The 22,731-nt window shown below is 42.4% G+C and overlaps 1 pseudogene; it reads right to left on the bottom strand.

Annotated features, from left to right (window-relative positions):
- Positions 1-21,370: 21,370 nt before the first annotated feature.
- On the bottom strand, positions 21,371-21,951 carry LOC124503889 (high affinity copper uptake protein 1-like; annotated as a pseudogene).
- Between the last annotated feature and the right edge of the window lie 780 nt (positions 21,952-22,731).

The raw sequence follows: 22,731 nt of genomic DNA, 5'->3' as shown, positions 1-22,731 counted from the left end.
GGTACACATATAGAATTAGGAAACTGGGGGTGAGCAGAAGTTTCAAGGGGAGAGGAGGGATTCTGTGTTTCTTCCCTGAAAGAAGCTGGTTCAAGGCACTAACATAATAATCCACAGCAATGCTTCCAGTGCAAGATGGAGTGATCTGACCAAAAGCCACAGAAATTGTGCACAACTGGGTCAGCAGACCATACTCAGGACCTTAGAAAAAGGGGTGCAGCAACAACTCAGGGGACCAGAAGAGAAAGCTCAGCTGTATTGATCCCCATGACACTTCCCCAGAAGCAGCACCACTTCCCCCATGACACGTTCTCAGCAGCAGCCACCTGCTCACTAAATAATAGCAATGAGAAAGGTTCTGGGCAGTGAGTGGGTACAGGCAGCTGACAGGTTTTTATCTCATTTCCCTGTGGGCCTTGAGGGCAATGCAGACACCAAGCTGTTGTCCCGCACTAAGCAGTAATTATCAGCCTCTTCTCCAGGCTGGACCTCAGAGATCAAGATGCCAGACTACCTGACCTGAAGCCCAGCAGTTTCTCTGAGATCCTTGAGAGTCAGTTGCCAATCTGTGGGTCAAGAGTTTGGCAACAGGTGTTGCTGCAGGTGAGCTGATCCCTGGTTGCTAGCATTGTTACTGTTCCTAGTGCAAGTGATGGTGGCCGTCTGTCCTGGGCCCTTGGACACTGAGGATGACTTCAGTCCTGCCTGGACCACAGACCCTGGCAGGGAGAGGTACAGGTAGAACAGTGAGCTAGGTGAGTGAGGGAGTAGACCAAAGTTGAGTGAGAGGTCCCCCACAAGTCTTCCACCCAGAAAAGTTCAGCTCTCATCAGTGCAGGAAGTGAGGAGCGCAATGAGAGGGGCACAGGTCATGTATAGATGCTCAAGAGCTCTGCTCCCTGAGACTCCAGAAGGGGAAACACCTAAGTCCCTCTTATTCTCTCCCTAGGCACCCATCAGGGGAGGGGCTTCTACATTCATATATGACCCTGCTCCCTGACACTCATCTCTGGGTAACATCTCTGGCAGAATGATGCCCCCCCAAAAATGTCCATGCTCTAATCCTTGGAATCTGCCCCCGTGTTGCCTTACATGGGGATGGGGAATTAAAGTCACAAATGGAACTAGGTTGCTAACATTAAAATCAGGAGATGATCCTGGATTATCCAAATGGTCCCAAGGTCATCACAAGGTCATTAAAAGTGGAAGTGGCAGCACAAGAATCTGCTAGGATGGAAGAGTGAATTGGTCAGCCATTGCTGACTTTGAAAGTGGAAAGGGTAACTCAGCAAAGAGAGCAGACAGCCTCTAAAAGTTGGGGAAAGCCAGGAACCTCTCTCCCAGAACCTCCAGAAAGGAACACCCTGCTGACATGTTTATTTTAGCCCAGTGAGGCCCATGGGAGACTCTAACCTGCAGAACTGTAAGACACTAAATTTATGAGGTGTGAAGGTAATATATTTGTGGTAATTGGTGAGAGCAATGGGAAACTGATAAAGTAATTCCCATGTCAGCAGACTAAAGAAGAAAAATCATGATCATTTCAATACATACAGAAAAAAGCATTTAGCAAAACTCAACATACATTCAAGATAAAAAAACTCTCAGCAAAATAAAAATTTTTTGTCAACTTGTTGATGGGCATTTACAAACAATCTATAGTTAACATAATACTTGGTGATGAGAGACAAAATTATTTTCTTTGAATTCTAAATATAGGAGTTGGTGACGATCATAACAAATTCCAGCGTAATCTACTGATTTCATATCCTTTGGATGTATACTAGACGTGTGATTACTGGATCATATTTGCAATTATTTGCAATTATTTGAGGAAACCCAATACTGTTTTTCATAATAGCTGCACTATTTTACATTCCCACTGACTGTATATGAAGGTTGGAATTTCTACTTCCTTACCAACACTTGTATGTGTGTGTATATATATATATATCATTCTAACAGGTGACATGATATCTCATTGTCCTTTGATATGGATTTCCTAATGATTAATGATTGTGAGCTCCTTTTCATATGTCTGGAGGCCATTTGTGTATCTTCACCGGAAAAATGTTCATTGAAATATTTAACCCATTTTTAAATTGGGTTAAACACTTTCATTTTAAGTGACTTGTAAGGGTTTCTCATATATTTTGGATATTAGCCTCTTTTCTGATACAAGGTTTGCAATTATTTTCTCCTATAGATTGCCTTTTCATTCTGTTGATTGTTGAAAAGGCCATCCTTTCCCCATTGTGTACTCTTGGCACCCTTGTCAAAGATCATTTATCCATGTATGTGTGAGTTTACTTGGGGGAATCTCTATTTTGTTGTTCCATTGGTCTATCCATCTGTTTTTATGCCAGTATCATTCTGATTGATTACCGTAGTTTTGTAATGTGTTTTAAAGTCAGGAAGTGTGGAGACTTTGTTCTTCAATATCAAGATTTTCTTGGCAATTTGGAGTCTGTGTGGTTCCGTATATATTTTAGGATTGTTTTCCTATTGCTATACAATGACATTAGGATTTTGACAGGTGTTGCGTTGAATCTGTAGATCACTTCCTCTAGGACCTGAGTGTTGACGATATGTTTTAGCATCCATGGCTGCAAGTTGTGCCTGGCACATACGCATAACTGCATAAAATAGAAATGAGTGAAAAATCGGGCCAGCAAACTACTCTGCAAGAAACAGCCAGGGAGGGGAAGAATATATCGTTTTCATCTTTACACTCTAAAACTGTGCTACCAAGGGTGGTAGCCACTAGCCACATGTGTCTGTTTACAATTAATTTTAATCAATAAATAACTCAATGAATTAAAATAAAATGAAATAAAACAAGCAATTTCTCAGTCACACAAGCCACGTTTCAAATATGACCATAACTGTCGGAATTCAGGTAGTAGGTTTGAAGGTGAGAACAGTAAAGACCCTACAGAACTGAAAGTGTGAGAGGTAATTCCTTCAGCATCTCTGTCTGATTTGAAGGTTTTCAAGTGTGACTGTCTTGTTTGAAGGGTGCTGACTCCACTGATCTCAGTGAACTTCTGAGAACCTGCAGGGAAAAATCAGGTTGATGTGTGACCCATTAAAATCTTAAGAGAGTAGGAGAAAAGGGCAAGCTCCTCTCTCTAATAACTTGATCGGTGATTTTGTGTTTCTATGGACATGCTTGTGGAAACCATACAGGCAGGACTCCAACAGTGAGGAGGAAGACTCTCCAGGTAGGGAAGAGCACTCAGGTAGGAATCAATTATGAGAGGGTTCCTGGGATAGTTGTGTTATTGCTCTGGAGACTGAAGAAGGTGGATATGAAATCAGAAAACAAAGGGAAATATTTGTACAAGTCTAATTTGTTTATTTCATATTATAGTGACATTAGTAAGAGGAATTGGGTCTACAGGCTTTGAGTGTGCTGAGTTTGAAATCAGAGCCAAAGCATAAGAGACTCTTAAAAACTGAGAACAAACTGAGGGTTGATGGGGGGTGGGAGGGAGGGGAGGGTGGGTGATGGGTATTGAGGAGGGCACCTTTTGGGATGAGCACTGGGTGTTGTATGGAAACCAATTTGACAATAAATTTCATATATTGAAAAAAAAAGAAATCATCTATTCTTGCTTTGCTATCTAAAAATTATTTTTCTCACAAAACTTGCTATTTCCTACCTTTGCCACAGCCAAATGTCAAAACTTTGGTTCTGTTTGCTTTACACCTCATGGGAATCAGGCATGAGAGCTTTGCAGATCTGTTTTGTTAATGACTTATGGATGTAATCTGGTGGGACACAACAACTCTTCTCACAGACACTTGAACCTAGAGACTAAGTTCTTCTAGTGTGAGCCAGGAGGTAGATGAAGGATACACTCTCTCTCTTTTAACTTATAGGACTTGTAACATCATGTTCCTATCCTGTTTGCTCCTCCTTAAAGGTCATTCTCAGAGCTGGATACGTTAAAGAATATTTCCTCCGGGATCACTGCATATGCTCCAGTGTCTCTTAGCTCATGCCAGCATGCACACCTCGCCCAATTCCGATGTGTGAATGTGCTTCCATCTGAGAGACACCCGTGTGCAACTGCCCTGCAGACCCTCCATGGCTGACAGGGATTCAAGAGAATGGTGTGAGGGGCTGCTGGGCCTACTTCACACACTTGCTCTCACAGCCCTGCTCAACTAGTCACCTGGCAAGGACCAGGCACAGGACAGAGCCTCTGGGCAGAAGGACAGGGTCAGTGCTCCTCTCAGAACCCACTGCTCCAGCCACAAAGCACTGGCCCAGCTCCCCATACTCCAGTCATTCCCACCTTGTGACTTTTCCTTAGGCCTGCCCAGGATCCTCCCTCCTGATCCTTCCAAGGCTTGGAGCAAACCCTTGAAGTTAACATGTGCTTATGTGGCCACACTGTTGTACATTTCCCAGGGCCCATTGAAAGACTAAGGGAAATTAGACAAATTACTGTCCTTTAATTTTCATTCATCCTCTGTAACCATTCAGGAAATTGTTGAGGTTGTTTTAAGGTTAAAATATCTCCTGAGGAAGATCATCTCAGGTACAAAACAGACAGTGGGTATGTGGAGTTCATTGAAACTCTCTCCCTCAAGGTTGACAACCCCAGATGCATTGCAGGTGCTCTCAATACAGGAGGGATCAGTGGATCTATTGGAGTGGGTGCTAATATATCCTTCATCTTTCCTCCAGTGTTTCCATATTAGAGAACAATATGATTGGTGAAGGTTGGCAGGAAGAAGGAAATGGAGCATAATTAGGAGTAGAAGAGGAAGGGGAGCAGGGAAGGAGAGGAGCGAGGAAGAAGGTAGGCAAAGTACCACACAGAACATCATGGAGACAGTGACAGCCTGTAGAATGGACAGGATAACACAGGTATTCCTTCCTTATCACATGGAGAATCTGAGGCTGGAAGATCAGGTTGGAGATCTGAGACCCACTACTCCCTGCAGAGGTAAGGGACAGAGACCTGGAGGGACTCAGCTGAGGGACAGAACATCCTGAGGTCAGGGTTCATTACCCCAGGAGCAGCAGGACCCTGGTTCACACCTCTTTCCCATGGTCACCCCAACATTGCAGCTTCCCCACACTCAAAGACTATTTCACAGATTTCAAGGACTCCAACTAGGAGCAGAGTGGTGTAATTTATTTCCTCTTTTAGCTCTTCATTTTCTCTCTTTGCAATCCAAAGCTGTTCTTTGTAACTCTTCCATATTCCCTCTTTTTAGGATTCTTATCCTGAAAGACCTGGTTTCATCCAGGCACTTGAGGTCTTACATCTTCAATGTTTATAGACTCTTTCTGAAGCCCTCCTCATCCACTTTCTTAGCATTACCCTGGCCCCAGAACCTGAGTTTGCACCATTGACTCCTGGTGAGCAGCCCTGAATGGGCCCAGCAGGAAACTGGGCTGGGAGTCCGAAGGGCTGAGTCCAACCAGCTGGAGGGACCCCTGGAAAATCTGGCTCTGTATTGGGAACACCCCACTGAAGTGTTTTTGCTATGCTGGGGGACTCTGGTCATGCCTCAGATAGACAGTGGGATAAATGAGGACAGGGCTTCTCTAAGAGTGTGTCTGAACCAGATGCCTAGGGACAGGTGCACAGGGATAAAATGAGCAAGACAATGGGTGCCAGAATCCAGGTATTCTGGGATTAGTCTTTGCATTCAGGAATTGTGGGGATTAGGAGGACACTCACTGACACTCCTGGAGGACTCCCAGGAGTCCCAAGGTCCACCTCACTCTAAACCACATGTGTCTCCCACAGGTAAGACACTAGGTGTCTCAGGAGCCCATTTAGCCTTGCCATCTGGGGATGGCTGGGGTGTTCTCTGATGTTAGACCCCTGAGGGATCTGACTGCCACAGATGCCCCTACACTACATGAGCATGGGGCCACAAGCAGTCTCATGCATGTCCCCTGCCTTCTCAGCATCCTAAATACAGTGTAAAGGAAGCTCTACCTCCTGGATGAGAAGCTTATGGGCTGGGAAGGCACATAGGCCTATAAAGCTCTAGAGGTTTCTGCACACTGAATGCAGATATTTGGTGAGTAGCAAGACATGCAGGAAGTGGCCCACAGTTAGGTCCCCTTGCATCAGTCCCAGGTTTTGGACATCGTAGGTCTTCTGTAACCAAAGGCAAAAAACTTTAAGAAGAAAGGGGCAGCCAAAACAGAGCAGCCAACTCCCCTGAGGCTCAATTTCCCGAGTTATTGGGGCCAGATATTGTGGGATCTCTAGAGTCATCAGAGCTCCTCAGCTATTCAGGGCAGTGCAGGAAAGCCCACTGACAAGACACACTTGGGCAAGGTGACTCTCACAGAGACACTGAATTTAGCACAGAACTGCAGGGTTTTATTTTAAATGACTTTTCCGTCCAGGCATGAGTGGTGCAGTGCCAGTAACTTCTATCCCTGTGAAGATGGCCTGCTGGGTTTGAGCATGTCCTGAATGCACACCTAAAAGCCCTGGTAGCCTGAGGACATAAAGGACTCAGGGGATGATGTGGCATATGCATGAGTCACTCAGAAGTATAAGGCAGGCTGGCTGTGTCCAGCCCCCAGGTCACAGCTCTGTTCCAACCCCTTGGGACCCAGGAGAGGACTGGTGATATAGACATGGGGCCAAAGATGCATTTTTCTGGGATACTGTCATCTCCTTCCTCAGTGCCAGATCTGGCAGGATAATAGGACCTAAACTTGCAGGATTTTGGAGGCTGTCCTGGAACTCTCAGGGAATTATCAGCTTAAGCAATCAGGGCAGGCCAAAGACTTCAGACTATGGACTCTTCAGACTCTTCAGACTAAGAGACTGCTGGGAAACAGAACTCCCACAGACACCATGAGTCTCTTCCCAACACAGATCCACGAGGTATCTAAGTCAAAACAACCATCCCTTCCCACCTCAGGAGTGTGGTGGGAGCAATCCCAAGTTCCAGGAAGATGGCCTGTGGGTAGACACTTGCCTGCGATACATAGGCCAAGTATCCCAGGCTTGTAACTGAAAGAGGTGGCAATGTAGGATGCAGAGAATGGTCTGGTGTTCAAAATCATAAGGCAAATGCCATGGGCTTCTCTCTCAGCTGCAGTAAGTGGAGTGTACCAATTGTTTTGGCCCAAGAAGGGCACCCATAGCTGAAACACGAGGTTGAAAGATGCCATGAGACGACAAAATGTCCAGTTCATTTCTCTGCACCCAGACCTGGAAAAATTAAATGGCAGTCTAGTGAGGACTGAGAATCTTGAGATCCCATGAGATCTGGCCCAACATCTCAAAAAAATCCAGTGGGAGGGGATTTGACTTCTCCATTTTGGAGCAAGAAACACACTGGCTATATCTTGCTTCCTCCTAAGGTTCTCTGCCACAAAAGCTCTAGAGAGTGCAACTGGGTCCTATGCAAATCTTAATTCTTGTATAGGAACCAATGGGGGGCATCAGGCTGCCTTTTGAAGGACCAGCCACTCACAAAACACCTACAATGGGTGCCAGGTCCTCTGGAGCTTCGTGGGTCCATGGGTCTCCCCAGCCCGTCAGTCCCTTATCTTGTAACTAGGGCTTTCTTTAAACTGTGCTTAGGATGCTGAGGGGGCAGAAGGTGGACATGAGATCACTTGTGGCCCCATGCTCATACAATGTAGGGGTACCTATAACAGTCAGCTTCCTCCTTACACAACACTCCAGCCTTCTTCTGGATGGCAAGGATAAACAGCTCCTGAGACACCCTGGTGTCCAGAAAATGAGAAATTGGCTTAGAACAGGGTGGACCTTGGCATTCCTCAGAGTCCCCCAGGAGTTTCAGTCAGGGTACTCTCCATCCCCACATTCCTGAACCCAAAGACTGATCCCAAAATACCTGGAGGTTGAGACCCATAGTCTCGCACATGTGCATTTCGCCCCTGTGCACCTGCCCCCAGGCATTTGGCCCAGGCACACTTGTGAAGAGGGCCTGCCCTCGCTTACCCAGCTGCTTACAGGGACTGTGTTTTGAGGCACTGATCCATGGCTGAAGGGATTTCACTAACAGATATCTTTGAACTCAATTGGCACCTGTTTTCCCCTTTGGAAAAGGGCCTCCCGACAGTATGGAGTGTCACTGGGCCACATCGCATAAAGCCTTAGTGAAGTGAAAGATGACTTCCAAAATCTGGGAGATCGTGCCCTGAGATTTCTTGAGATCTGGGTGAAGAGAAATGAGCTAGACAGTCTGGAACTTTAAGGCCTATTTCATTCCTTTTGCATGTATTCTACAGCTGTTTTCTTTGTGATTACCATCAGGCCTAAAGTTGTAACATTACTTTTTTTGAGAAGGGGAAAGAGAAAGAGTGCACAAGCAGGGAGGGGCAGAGGGACATGGAGAGGGAGAGAGAACATCATTTTTTAAAATTTATTTATTTAGATTCAAGTTAGTTAACATACAGTGTAATATTGGTTTCAGCAGTAGAACCCAGTGATTCATCATTTACATAAAATACCCAGTGCTCATCCCAACAAGTGCCCTCCTCAATGCCTATCTCCCTCCCCTCCTCAGCCCCCCCCCCATCAACCCTCAGTTTGTTCTCTGTATTTAAGAGTCTCTTGGGGTGCCTGGGTGGCTCAGTCTGTTGAACGTCCAACTTTGGCTCAGGTCATGATCTCACGGCTTGTGAGTTTGAGCCCTGCGTCGGGCTCTGTGCTGACAGCTCAGAACCTGGAGACTGCTTCAGATTATGTGTCTCCCTCTCTCTTCCCCTCCCCTGCTCATGCTCTGTCACTCTCTCTCTAAATAGACATTAAAAACTTTTTTAAATAAAAAAAAGCTCTTATCGTTTCCCTGCCTCTCTATTTGTAATTTATTTTTCCTTCCCTTCCCCTATGGTCTTCGTTTCTCAAATTCCACATATCAGTGAAAACATATGCTATCTGTCTTTTACTGACTGACTTATCTCAGTCCTCTGGTTCCATTGGACAGAAGACATGAATAGACACTTTTCCAAAGAAGACATCCAGAGGGCAAAACACACACATGAAAAGATGCTCAACATTGCTCATCATCAGGGAAATACAAATCAAAACCACATTGAGATGCCACCTCACACTGGTCAGAGTGGCTACAATTAACAACTCAGGAAACAATAGATGTTGGCAAGGATGTGGAGAAAGGGGGACCGACACTTTTGCACTGTTGGTGGGAATGCAACCTGGTGCAGCTGCTCTGGAAAAGAGTGTGGAGGCTCCTCAAAAAATTAAAAATAAAATTACCCCCATGACCCAGCAATGGCACTACTAGGAATTGGGGCACATGTACCCCATTGTTTATAGCATCACTATCAGCAATAGCCAAATTATGGAAAGGGCCCAAATGTCCATCAACAGATGAATGGATAAATAAAATATGATATATATATACACACACACACACACACACACATATACACATACATACATACATATATACATACATCAACAGATGAATGGATAAATAAAATATGATATATATACACATACATACATATATACATACATACACACATTACTACTCGGTGATGAAAAAGAATTAAATTTTGCCATTTGCAACAACAATACTAACTTTTAGACTAATATTTTTTAATGTATTCATCTCTTTAATCATGTAGAAAACAGAAAATAGATGTATAAACCATTGTATAATAACACAAAATTTTATAATTGCCCATTTATTTACCTTTACTGAGCTCTATATTTTTTCATACAGCTTCAAGTTACTTCTAGTATCCTTTTATTTCATCCTGCAAGACACTGAGCATTTCTTACAAGACAAGTCTAATGGTAATAAACTCTCTCAGCATTTATTTACCTGGAAATGTCTTGGTTTCTTTCTCAAATTTGAAGGACAATTTTGCTGGATATAGGATTCTTGGTTGACAGGTTTTTTTGTCCTGTTTTATTTACTTTAGGACTTTTGTTCACTTGTTTTGTGTTTGGCCTACTAAAGGCCCACCTTCTGGCCTCCACAGTTTCCTGTGAGAAATCTACTGATAATCTTATTAAGGATCCCTTGTATGCAATGAGTTGCTTCTGTTGTTGCTTTTAAGATTCTTTGTCTCTGTCTTTTGAAAGTTTGGTTATAATGAATTTAACAATGTGATAACTTAAAATCAAATCTTCCCTTTCCCCAGGGTTTATTTTTTTATTTAACGTTTTTGTTCATTATTTGTTATTTTTGTTTTTTAATATTGTAGGTAGACTCTCTTTTTGCTGAGAATCAGCCTTAGGTGTAAACTTAAGATCCCCTCTGTTTTTTTCTGAGCTCAAACCTTTCCCTGGGAATTCATGGTCACTTTTGAATGCTCCCCATATATAGTTTCTTTTCAATATCCTAGTCTTTAATGCATGACTCCCAAAAGAGGAAAAGGAGAAAAATGAAGGGAATGAAAAAATCAACACTGCCTTATTAAATCCCCTGGAGGTCACTTCAGCTAGAGGGGAAAAACCTTTCAACAATGAGTGCAACAACACTGGCTCCTGCCTTTTGTCTGTACTTCTGTGATCAAAAGCAGCAATTAGCAATCAGAGCACAGATCTCTGACATTTGGAGAACAGGGTCTTTTTATCCACTCTGGCTCCCAAAAGCTATATGTAGGATGCACAGAAAATAAGGGTAGGGGTGGGAGATGGGTAGGTACCACTGTGATAAAAAGCTGAAACTGACCAAAATTAACCACAAGTTGTCATGAAAGTCTTCCCCTGGAAGTTGCAAGCCTTCAATAGATTCTAGTGATCCAAAATAGCTGTATCAGACAGATTCTGCTAGTATAAGTGCTGTCTAGCTGGGGAAAGAGATTCCTGGTGCTTCCTACTCAGCCATTCTTCTCAGAATCCTCTGACCTATCCTCTGTCTTCACAAGGCAGAGAAAAAAATAGGAAAAAATGGCCATTGCAAACAACAAAATAAAGTGGCAGAAACCATCCCTGAGGAAACATAGGCATTGGAGGTACTAGAAAAGGATTTTAAAACAACTGTCTTAAATGTGCTGTAAGGGTTAAAGGAAAACAATTAATACAGGAAAGCAAGAAAATTATATAAGAACAAAATAAGAATACAAAGTAATAAAAGTTATAAAAAAGAATGAAACAGAAATTACTTAAGTGAAAAATACAATAACTACATTGAAAATTCCTAGATGGATTCAACAAATGATTTAAGCAGGCAGAATCACTGAACCTGGGGGTGCCTGGGTTGCCAGTCAGTTGGGTATCTGACTTTGGCTCACAGTCCATGAATTCAAGCCCCACATCAGGCTCTGTGCTGACAGCTCAGAGCATGGAGCCTGCTTCAGATTCTGTGTCTCCCTCGCTCTCTGCCCCTTCCCCGCTCACACTGTCTCTCTTAAAAATAAATAAATAAATAAAATTTTTAAAGAACCACTGAACTTGGAAATAAGACTTTTTAAATTATTTCATCTGAAAAGCAGGAAAAAAAGAACACAGAAAAGTAAACAGATCCTAAGGTACTGTGGGAAACGATCAATCAGACAAAAATACACATTAGTGTCCCAGAAGGAGAAGGAGAAAAGGAACAGAAAGATTCTTTGAATAATGGTTGAAATTTTCCCAAGTTTGAGAAAAGATATGTATCTAAAGTTCCAATAAGCTCAATAAACTGCAGGTTGCATAAATACAAAGACTCAGCCCAAGACACAACAAAGAATCTTGAAATCATTAAAAATGATCTTCAACAAAATACAGACCAACAAAATTCAGAGACATAAAAAGGATTATACAAGACTAAGTGGGAATTATCCCAGGAATGCAAAGGTGCTGCAACATATAAAAGTCATAAAAGTTTAGGATCTTCTCAGATTTTTTCTGAGCATTTTTCTAGCCCTAGGCATGTATATGTCTTTCTAAATTCCCCCATATACATGGCTGCTTAAAAAGATTCTAATTTCACAAAGAAATCACACAGAATTTTCTCCTGGGGCTTGGGTAGTCTACTGGATGTCTTGGCTGTAACTGTAATTTTCACCTTGAAGTATTTTCAAAACTGATGTAGTTTTGTAAATTTCCCTCTAGCATTGCTTTAGCTGCATACCACATATTTTGATATGTAGTATTTTCACTTTCACTTACTTCTATGCATTTTCTTATATTTCCTTTGGTGCTCCCTCTTTTACCTATGGAGTATTAACAATGTTTAATTTTCAAGTACATACTTGGAGATCTTGTTGAAACAGGTTTTTCTTTAACCAATTTCTAGTTTGATTCTATTATAGTTAGAGTATATACTTTTTATAATTTCAATTTTTTATGGTTTTTAAATTTTATTTATTTTTGAGAAAGAGCATGAATGAGCAAGGAGCAGAGAGACAGGGAGAGAGTGCAGAGCTCGGAGTGGCACTTGAGCTCACCCAAAGTGGGACTCAAGCTCACCTGATGCTGGGCTTGGACTCACAAACCATGAGATCATGACCTAATCCAAAGTCCAATGCTCAACTGACTGAGCCACCCACCCATGTGCCCCTATTATTTCAATTTTTTTTTAATGTGCTAAGGCTTGTTTTATGGCCAGGAATATGGTTTATCTCACAGAATATTCCACAGACACTTGGAAAAATAAACATGTAGAGTAACATCTGGACAAAATGCATAGATACCTTTTGCTTTGTGACTCCCCACTAAGTGCAACTATGATCACTGGAAATAATGCAAGAGGATATAATACAAAGGAGAACCCTAATGGTAGAAAGAGGAAACTGAACTGGTTTGGAATCCCAAAACTGGAAGAACAAGACAGCAGGATGGCATCTTACAACCCCACATCCAACAGAAGAAGGCAAGCAAGACTCAATATATCCTGACCCAAATCTAGCCACAGAAGGTGGCCAGGAAGTTTCATTGCTCCACTGTAATCAAAATGGAGTCCTACTGATGACATGAGGTAAGACTGGCAGCATCAGCAAGGGGAATTGATTCATAGCTCTTCTGACAGGGACCAGAGGAGGCATTCTGCTTCCCTACTATGAGACACTGGGCACTCAAGATGCACCACTATAGGGAGTCCCACTACAAGAATGGCCCAACCCAGGAAGTGCTTTTCATCTCTTTGGGCCAGAAGCTCCCTTCCCCCACATAAGGGTAACAGCCTAAAGTGCCTTCAATTTGGAGTGTAGAGACATGACTTAAGTCTTACCCCTGAGAACTGTGTATTGTCTTTGTTTATTCACTTGTAAGATGGAAATCAAACCACCTATATGAGAATGAAAATGGATGGTGCAAATAGAGATACTCCCACAACAGTGGTATAAATTGGTTATAAGTTCACATTCTTCCATGTCTCAGCTCACCTTCAGTATTCTCCAGGCTCACACTGTCAGTATAAGAACAAGTGCAAATAACTGAAGTCTCCTATCACAAATAGGTTTTATCATTCACTGAGAGATAAGATATAAAAACATATTTGCTGAAAGAACAGATAGAAAATGGTAGGCCAAAACAAAAGTAACTGGAGTTTTAAATTCTCAGCATGAGGGTAAATTTCCCCCCTACTAAAAATGTCTTAGTCTTCTTTAGGAAGTAAGAATAGTGTAGATAGAACAACATGACTCCAAGGTCCAAATTCAAATGAGACACAACCCAAACAGGAACAAGTTTACCAACAAGTGACTACACATACCATTCTTTCATTACGCCCAGTTTCCTTTTCTGTGAAGTGGGAAAAGTAATCCTACTCCACAGGGTTGAGGCAAAGCTCCAGAGAGATGACATCAGTGAAATATTCAGTAGAGATTAAGTGACAAGGTTTTGTCTTCTGTATAGGAACTCTCCTCTTCCTCACTGGACTCTAGTAGAGATTCCTCACAAGACCCAAAAGTACTTAAGTACAGCTAGAGTTGCAACAACCCCTAACAACTCAGGGACCATGCCTCCAGACACAGATATGTATTTATGGATAAATTTTCTCTCTGGCTGGGCCAATTATGTCTGATACTCCCCTAAGTACACTGAAAGTGTACTTCCACGTTTGAGAGCCCATCCTCTCCTGGGACAGCTTGTAGGAGGTTCAGGGCCCTCTGGAAATAGTTTACTGGACAAAATTATCTACAGTCACATACTCTTTGAAAGGCTTGGTACTAGCCCTGGAAAAACAATTGAATCATTGGAGGACATCAAACAGTGGAGATAACTATATTAAACACCTGAATTTAAACACCACATAAAATAATTATGATTTTACATTTAGAATACATATGTATATAATTACACATAATAAGTAACCATGGACCTGACTTTGTTTTATTAAGAATAACTTATATGCTTTTTGCTATTTATGGAAATACAAGGTGGATTAGGCCCTTTATTCCAGAGTGAGGTGTAACAAAACCTTCTTGTTTCTGACAAAGGTTACCCCTTACTCAGCAAGGTAAATTTGCATGGGGACTAAAAGTCCTATAGGAAAAAAAACTATTAAGGACCCTAGACTTTTCTAGTTTGAGACCTGAGGAAAACACATTTGATGGTTTGGGATTGGCACCAAATTTAATAATAGGAAATTACAATAGGCTACCCTCAGGTAACATAATTTGAAGGAAGGGGAGTCCAACATGGTGACCTCTGTTTGAACCCTGGAATCCAAGTGTGCTTGGTAATGTGGTTAGTTCTGACATTTCCTGTTTTCACGGACTGAGGAATGGCTGCAATTTTACTCTACATGCAAGTTAGCAAGTTAGCCTGCCAGTTTCATAGATTTGAGCAGAAGACATGATGCCTAAGGTGTCACACCATGCCAGGCAGCATAAACTTCATGTACACATCAGTTCTCCTGCCCCCAAGGTACACACAGGGGCAGTTAGGAGTTGGGCGCAGATAAATGCTGCACATGCACTGGGTCTGTGTCAGAGCTGAGAATAATGAGCTTGGGAAAACCTAATTTGTAACGGGGACTCCTAGAAATCCTGCCCAAACTTTTCTGTCAAGAGAGCTATTATTTTCATTGTACTGGTCATGCAATTAATCTACCCTCTGCTCAGGAGAGTGACAGTATATCTTCCAAGACTGCTTGCTATACTAATATCCTTGTAAATATAGTACAGAACAAAAACTGATATGACATTCAGAAACACTTTGGAGAATTGTCTCCCAATACTGCCATGACATCTTTCATCAAAGAACTTGACCTCTCCCAGCAAAAATCCTCCCCTTGATTTTAGAACATTATTTCAAAACTAATTTCCTCCAGGAGTTTTTCTCTCACCCTTCCAAAACTTGATCCTTGGTTATACTCCTCTATTGCTGTAATCCAAACACACTGTATTTTTCCACCATGACTAAGCACTTTCTATATGAATTTCTTATTGTAGGAATGCCTTCCAACCACAAATGACAGTAGCAGCAGGTCTATCATGTTTGCTATTTACATTAAGCATTAATCACTGTGCTAGGTTTACTATAGGAGCTCCTTGTATATTTGTTAGTTGTATATATAAATTTTGACACCCTTATAGCTTTATCACTTATGCAATCATGCTCCTGATTAAATCTCTGGTACTAGTTTCCTACTAGTACCATTGTTTAGCAAACTTGACAGTATACCTTAAAATGGTGACTGTGTGTTCTCTGCCTAAAAATACCAAACGTGGGAGAGAGGAGTTAAAATGTCGGAGACTAGGGGGACACAGGGCTTTCCTCATCACTCAAACTCAGGTGTATTGAGGTCAGGTCACTGGGAACACCCAGGAAATTGATCTGTGGAGCAGCAGAAGGATCTCCACGGTGGGAGGGAGACACCTTGCCAGGTGCAAGGTGCGTGGCTGTAAATTGGGGGAGAGAAAAGCAACAGTGCCATGGAAGGGAGGAAATCCTTTCTGTGGAGAGACAAAAGGGAGAGAAAGAGAAGGGTTGAGAAAGTGTGGCATCAAGTTAGCACGTGAGGAAAACCTCTCTGGACCACAGACTGGGGAGCTAGAAGTAGAGTATTCCAGTTCTTTTTTGCAACCAGCTTTTGGAGCTCAGACCCTGAGGTTTGGGGAGTGCATGACTTTCTCTGGAACAGAGCTGTGGCATGCTCTCCTGGAGAGAAGAGAGCTGGCCCCAGAGTGCATAATGCGGTGTAGAGATCTCTGGGTGCCCTGGGAAAGAACAGTCCCTTTCCTGGAGTACTTTTGGAAGAAGGTTTATTGCCACTCCAAGGACAAAAGACCCTGCAGGTGGTCAAAGATCTTTCATCAGTGGAGAGGCTCTACTCCAGAGGAAGAGAGCAGATCTGAACCATGCCATGTTCTTTAAGACACTGGGTTTTGAATCCCAGACACATGCCAAAGAAAAAACACAGGAGAGTTGTGGCACAGGACAAGCTCACTGCCCTCAGTATTCTGTGAGGGCTGCCTGAACAGCAGGGTTGAGATCCCCAGTTCAGGAATGAAAGAGTGGGATGGCACCATTTTCCCCCGAACACCAACAAGGTGGGACTTCAGAGAGTAACACAGCAGCCCTCTATCGAGGCAGGACCCTTTCACACCAAACCCTGCCCCTCTCTGCCTAGCAATGGTTTGTTTATTGGGGCAAGAGTGACTCTGAGCCAATATAGCTGGCCTCTGCTCCAGACCAGCACAACCAGGATCTCCGAGGCACCAACACATTACTTTTTTTTCTTTTTTTCCTCCTTCTCTTTTTTATTTTGGAATCAGACTCATAGTGTCTTGCATTATTTTTCGTTTCCTTTTCTCTCTCTCCTTTTTTTTTTTAATCAGGATTTTTTATTCTTTTCTTTTTCTTTCTTCTTTTCTTCTGCTTTTCCCCCTTTCTTTTTCTGCAGATTCACTCTTACAGTTTTTTTATTCTCTGTTTTGTTTTGTTTTGTTTTTTTTTGTTCCCTTTCCCTTTCTCTTTTCTGGGGGTCAGGTTTCCTCTCCCCTTTTTCTCCATGGTTACTTCAACAAATCAAAGTACTCTTAGTTAAAGGTCCAAATACTCCACCACTGTAGCAAAGAGGAGCTCTGCAGAGGACTGACCAATAGGGGAGATAAGCCAAAACACAATAGCCGAGTGCACACAACATACAGCAGAAACACTTCCTGGAGTGCCAAGCCCTGGACAGTGTATGACCCCTTCTTAATGTAGTAGTACCCTCAGGTGCAGGAAACATAACAAGCTCTTAAAACACTCAAAAGACAGAGGCATCTGGTTGGCTCAGTCGGTTAAGCATCCAACTTCAGCTCATGTCATGATCTTGCAGCTCATGGATTTGAGCCCTGTGTCAGGCTCTGTAGCCACACAATGAAGAAAAAGTTCTCAGACACTTAGACTGAGCAGATGTGCAGGGTTGCCTCTGCCAGCAAAAACAGCAGCAGCAGCAGCAGCAAAATGTACATAGTCTTCATTTCATATTTGCCAGGTATAAACATCAAAGAATGTCAAAGTATTGGAAGAAAACACAAAGAACCTCCAGACATAAACCAAACACACATCTGGTGTTTATGTGAAAGCATTCAGAAAAGAAGTGCACTTCCAGACAATTACAATGGGTCCCTAACTGGCTTCTGGGGGATCATGGAGCTCTGTTCTCATAATGCTATCATGTTTGACAGCTTTGAGACCAGAACATCCCTGACATTTCAGTAATTGCCCCACTCACTTTCCCAGGGCTTACAATACACTCTTTAAAAATAACTCCACAGGGCTCTGTGCTGACAGCTCAGAGCCTGGAGCCGGCTTCGGATTCTGTGTCTCCCTCTCCCTCTCTCTCTCTCTGCCCCTCCCCCTGTTCACGCTCAATCTCTCAAAAATAAATAAATATTTTTTAAAAATTAAAACACCCAAAAGACAGAAACTTAGCCAAAATGACAAAATGGGGGAATTCTTCTCAAAAGAAAGGTCAGGAAGAAATCACAGCCAGGGACTTGCTCAAAACAGATGTAAGCAATATATCTGAACAAGAATTTAGAATAACAGTCATAAAACTACTACTAGCTGGCTTTATAAAAGCATAGGAGACACCAGAGAAACCCTTGCTGCAGAGATCCAAGACCTAAGAACTAGTCAGGCTGAATTTTAAATTTTTTTTTTTAAATTTTTTTTTTTCAACGTTTATTTATTTTTGGGACAGAGAGAGACAGAGCATGAACGGGGGAGGGGCAGAGAGAGAGGGAGACACAGAATCGGAAACAGGCTCCAGGCTCCGAGCCATCAGCCCAGAGCCTGACGCGGGGCTCGAACTCCCAGACCGCGAGATCGTGACCTGGCTGAAGTCGGACGCTTAACCGACTGCGCCACCCAGGCGCCCCTTTTTTTTTTTTTTTTAATTTTTTTTTTTCAACGTTTATTTATTTTTGGGACAGAGAGAGACAGAGCATGAACGGGGGAGGGGCAGAGAGAGAGGGAGACACAGAATCGGAAACAGGCAGGCTGAATTTTAAAATGCTATGAGATGCAACTGAGATGCAAAATAAACTGGGTATAGTGACAGTGGGAACTGAAAAAGCAAAACAAGAATAAGAAGAGTGAGCAAAGGGGGCAGAATGTTATTTGAACAAATTATATCTGAGAACTTCCCTAATCTGGGGAAGGAAACAGGCATCCAAATCCAAAAGGCACAGAAAACTCCCTTCAAAATCAATAAAAACAGGTCAACACCATGACATATCATAATGAAACTTGCAAAATAGAAAGATAAAGAGAGAATTCTGAAAGCAGCTAGGGACAAAAAGTCCTTAATCTACAAGGGCAGACACATAAGGTTAGTAGCAGACTTGTCCATTGAAACCTGGCAGATGAGAAGGGAGTGGCAGAAACTATTCAATGTGCTGAATAGGAAAAATATGTAGCTAAGAATCCTTTATCCAGCAAGGCTGTCATTCAGAATAGAAGAGATAAACACTTTCCCAGACTAACAAAACCTAAAGGAGTTTGGAACCACCAAACCAGCCCTGCAAGAAATTTTAAGCGGGACTCTCTGAGTGGAGAAGAAAAAAGACTAAATCAACAGGACTACCAAGGACCAGAGAATATCACCAGAAATACCAACTCCACAGATAACACAATGGCACTAAATCCATATCTTTCAATAATAACTCTGAATGTCAATGGACTGAATGCTCCAATCAAAAGACAAAGGGTATCAAAATGGATTTAAAAACATAATATTTATCTATATGTTGCCTACAAGAGACTCATTTTAAACCTAAAGACACTTGCATATTGAAAGTGAGGGGAGGGAGGGGAGGAGCTAAGATGGCAGAGCATCATGGAGATCCTGAGCTTGTCTCGTCTCTGAAACGCAGCTAGATCAGCACCAAACCATTTTGAACACCTAGGAAATTGATCTGAGGATTAGCACAAAAATCTGCATAACTTGAGCCTCAGAACTCAGCAGGTATGCAGTGCAGAGAGGTGAACTGGTGGAGAGAAAAGCCTTGGAGGGTAGGGAGTCATTTTTGATGAGAGAAGACAGAGAGAGAAAGAGAAAGGGGGAGAGTGCAGCACATTGGGATAGTGCAAGGAAAGCACTCCCCCCTGAAAGTTCCTGGAGAGAAAGAGAAAGAGTGAAAACACTCACAGGGAACTGAACAAGAAATCTATTCCCCAAAACCATTGATGGGGAGAAAGAAGATTTCAATACCACCAGGATTCTATAAACAGTGGAGCGCAAAATCTGAAGTTTCAGAGCTCAGTGCCTGGCAGTGTTGTGGGGAGGAAGTAGGGTGAATCCCCACGTGAAGGTAGTAGGGTCTGAGGGATCTGTGTGCCACCCGGGGAGAAGCAGTTCCCCTGCTTGAAGTGCATTTGGTAGAGGCCATATGGCCTCCTTGCAGGCAAAGGTCCCAGTGGACCCTGGAGAGCAGCCATGTCTCCTGGTATTAGGACAAAGACACAAGGGTGCTTCAAAACCTGGCACAGGCTATGTGTTGTGATTTGCCATAATCTATGATCATCTGTTGCTACATGACTGCACGAATGTTTTCTAGGGCAAGCCAACACCCAGCCATTGCTCAGCAAGACTTTCCCCCAGAGAGTGGTCTCAGGTCCAAGCCCCAGGGGTCTCTGAAGTGTGGGGTTTTAAAACACAACACCATCTGAGACAAAACTCTGGAGGGAGGTGCTGCCTGGTAGGCGGACAGATTGGACACAGACAGGGTAGAGGCAGGGAGTAGATAGAGGCTCGAGACAAAGGAGGGGTGCTTAATAGCAGGGCTACCAACACTGCTCCACCCCAATAAGCTAACCAGAACCATCTAGTAGAGAATAGTTGTTACACCAAGCCCTGCCCAACTGTGCCCTCCAAGCACATCCCCCAGAAGAACAGCATGTCACTCCACCCATTTAGTGTACAGAATATAGACAGCTTCATAGTTTCAGTTCTGGGAAACTGGAGGTAACTTAATTCCAATTTTATTCTGTTTGCTCATTCACTTATTTGTTCATTTTCTTTGCTTCTGTTTTTGCTTAAATTGTTTTCTTTTTTCTTTCTTTTCTTTTTTCCTTGAAGGAGAATAATTTTTTTATTTTTAAAAAAATTTTTTAAATTCATTCTCTTCATTTTCTTTTCATTTTCTTTATTTTCTACTTCATTTTCTTTATTCTATTTTATTAAAGAAATTTTTAAATTTTTTCTTACTTTTTCTTCTTCTTTCCTTTCCCTCTTTTCTCTATTCTGTCAATCTTTCTTTTTTTAAGAATATCAATGGTTTTATTTTAAAATATCTATTCCTATTTTCTCAAATTGGTTGTCATCTCTTTTGTTGTTGTTGTTGGACAAGTTCATTCTAATCAAAATGTTAAGTAGGAACACAAGTTAATGAGTCAGCCCCCTAATAATGCACACTTCTGTGAGCTCCAGCCCTGTATTTAGTCTCAAACCACCCTTCTGCACACTGTAAAGATTTTGGTGCAACACATCACACCTAGGGAAAGGCACAATGTATCTCACACTTATCAAATCCAAAGGCGGGAAGTCACTCTCAAATGTTAAGTTTGGGTTCTGGGTTTATTTGGGTAAGAATTTCCCTCAGCTCCCATCAATCCTAGCTGAAGTGAATCTCTTTCCATCACCAACCCAGGAGAAAGCCACCAAATTCATATCTGTTAACAAAATAAAAACAGAAGACTAAAAAATGAAGTAGGTTATCAAGTCCTTGAATAGAAAGCTACTTGGCTTGGACAAGAACATATAACTTGGATCTAAGATGATGATGAGGGAGGAGAGATTCTGAGGGAATCTTGTCTGAGGAAGTCTCAGGTCATTAGAAAAAAAAAAACAGGAAGGTTATCACCGTAGCTCAGAGACCAAAAGCTCTCGCGTGTGTGTGTAAGGAAATAAGTAGCAAGAAGGGAAGATTGGAGTAGGAATCCTGTCTTTCAGTCTTGAACTACTTCCCACTGCAATCAATAAGGCTGCACCATGGAGTTTAACATTAATGGCAATGCTCTATGATGTCCACCACCATTGCCTTCTTCCAGCTGAAGAGAAGTTATCCTGTGCCGGCCCCTGCTGCTACTGCAATGCAGAGGTATCCATTGTAGGTCATGAAGATAAGCATGAGGAAATAGCTGATGACCACATGGATGACATGCAGCACTGTTTGCAGGAGACAAGGAAAGCTCAGCATCTGCTGCCCAACAGTCTGTGTGTCCCCATAAGGATGTCTCCTTTTGGTCCTGGTACAGGCATGGAATTGTAGCAGATGCTGACTTGTGACTTATGCAGCAGGCTGTCTCAGGCTATCTTGAGTCTTTCATAGAACATTGCTAGTAAAAACACTGCCAAGAAAGCTCCTGCCATTTCTCAAGCTCTATTGACCACCAACCAGAAAACAGTAGTTACACATTCTTAAAGCCAAAGTAGAAGGTCATAGGCATCATCATGTTGCCTATTCCCCCACCATGAGAGTAGTGTGCTGAAGTGGTCAGGTGGTGGTGGTGAGAAGGCACTGCTGTACTGTTGTTCAGCCATATGGCTTGTCCCCTTATGGTGGGAATGGTCCACGTTTCCAGGAAAAGTTGAGGGTCAGCAGAAGAGTCTTCTACATCCAGTCCTGCCACCAGCACCTCCCTCTTAGAACTTTAATGCATCACCACACCTATCAAGCTTCTTTCAGCAAGCAGACAGAAACACACATGGGATCTAACTTTTTTTATTTGATCTTTTGTTTTGTTTTTAATTTCTTAAGTTTTTTTATTTTATTAATTTTTTTCCTCTTCCAAACTGGCAAAATAAAGGAATTCACCCCAAGGAAAGAATAGGAAGAAGTGACAGGGACTTACTCAACACAGATAAGTAAGATGTCTGAACTAGAATTTAGAACCAATATAATGAGACTACTGGCTAGGGTTAAAAAAGCATAGAAGACACCAGAGAATCCCATTGTGCAAGATAAAAGAAATACAATCTAGTTAGGCCAAAATTAAACATGCTATAACTAAGAAGCAATCCTGAATGGATGCCACAATAGGTAGGATGAACAAAGCAGAGCGGTGAATCAGCAACTATAGAAGATAAAATTATGGAGAATAATGAAGCAGAAAAAAAGAAGGAAACAAAGGCAAAAGAACATGATACAAGACCTAGAGAACACTCTGACTTATTAAAAAGGATTCACATCCAAATCCTAGGAGTCCCAGAAGATGAAGAGAGAGAAAAGGGGGCAGAAGGTTGATGTGAGCAAATCATACCAGAAAACTTTCCTAATCTGGGGAAGGACACAGACATCGAAATCCAAAAGCCACAGAGAACTCCAAATAGATTCAACAAAAACCAAACATCACCATGGCGTAT

Source organism: Lynx rufus, unplaced genomic scaffold (genome assembly GCF_022079265.1).
Source record: "Lynx rufus isolate CCGP_SWC_20201006 ecotype Redwood Valley unplaced genomic scaffold, mLynRuf1.p SCAF_8, whole genome shotgun sequence".
NCBI lineage: Eukaryota > Metazoa > Chordata > Mammalia > Carnivora > Felidae > Lynx > Lynx rufus.
This window is presented reverse-complemented; position numbering and strand designations above follow the sequence as displayed.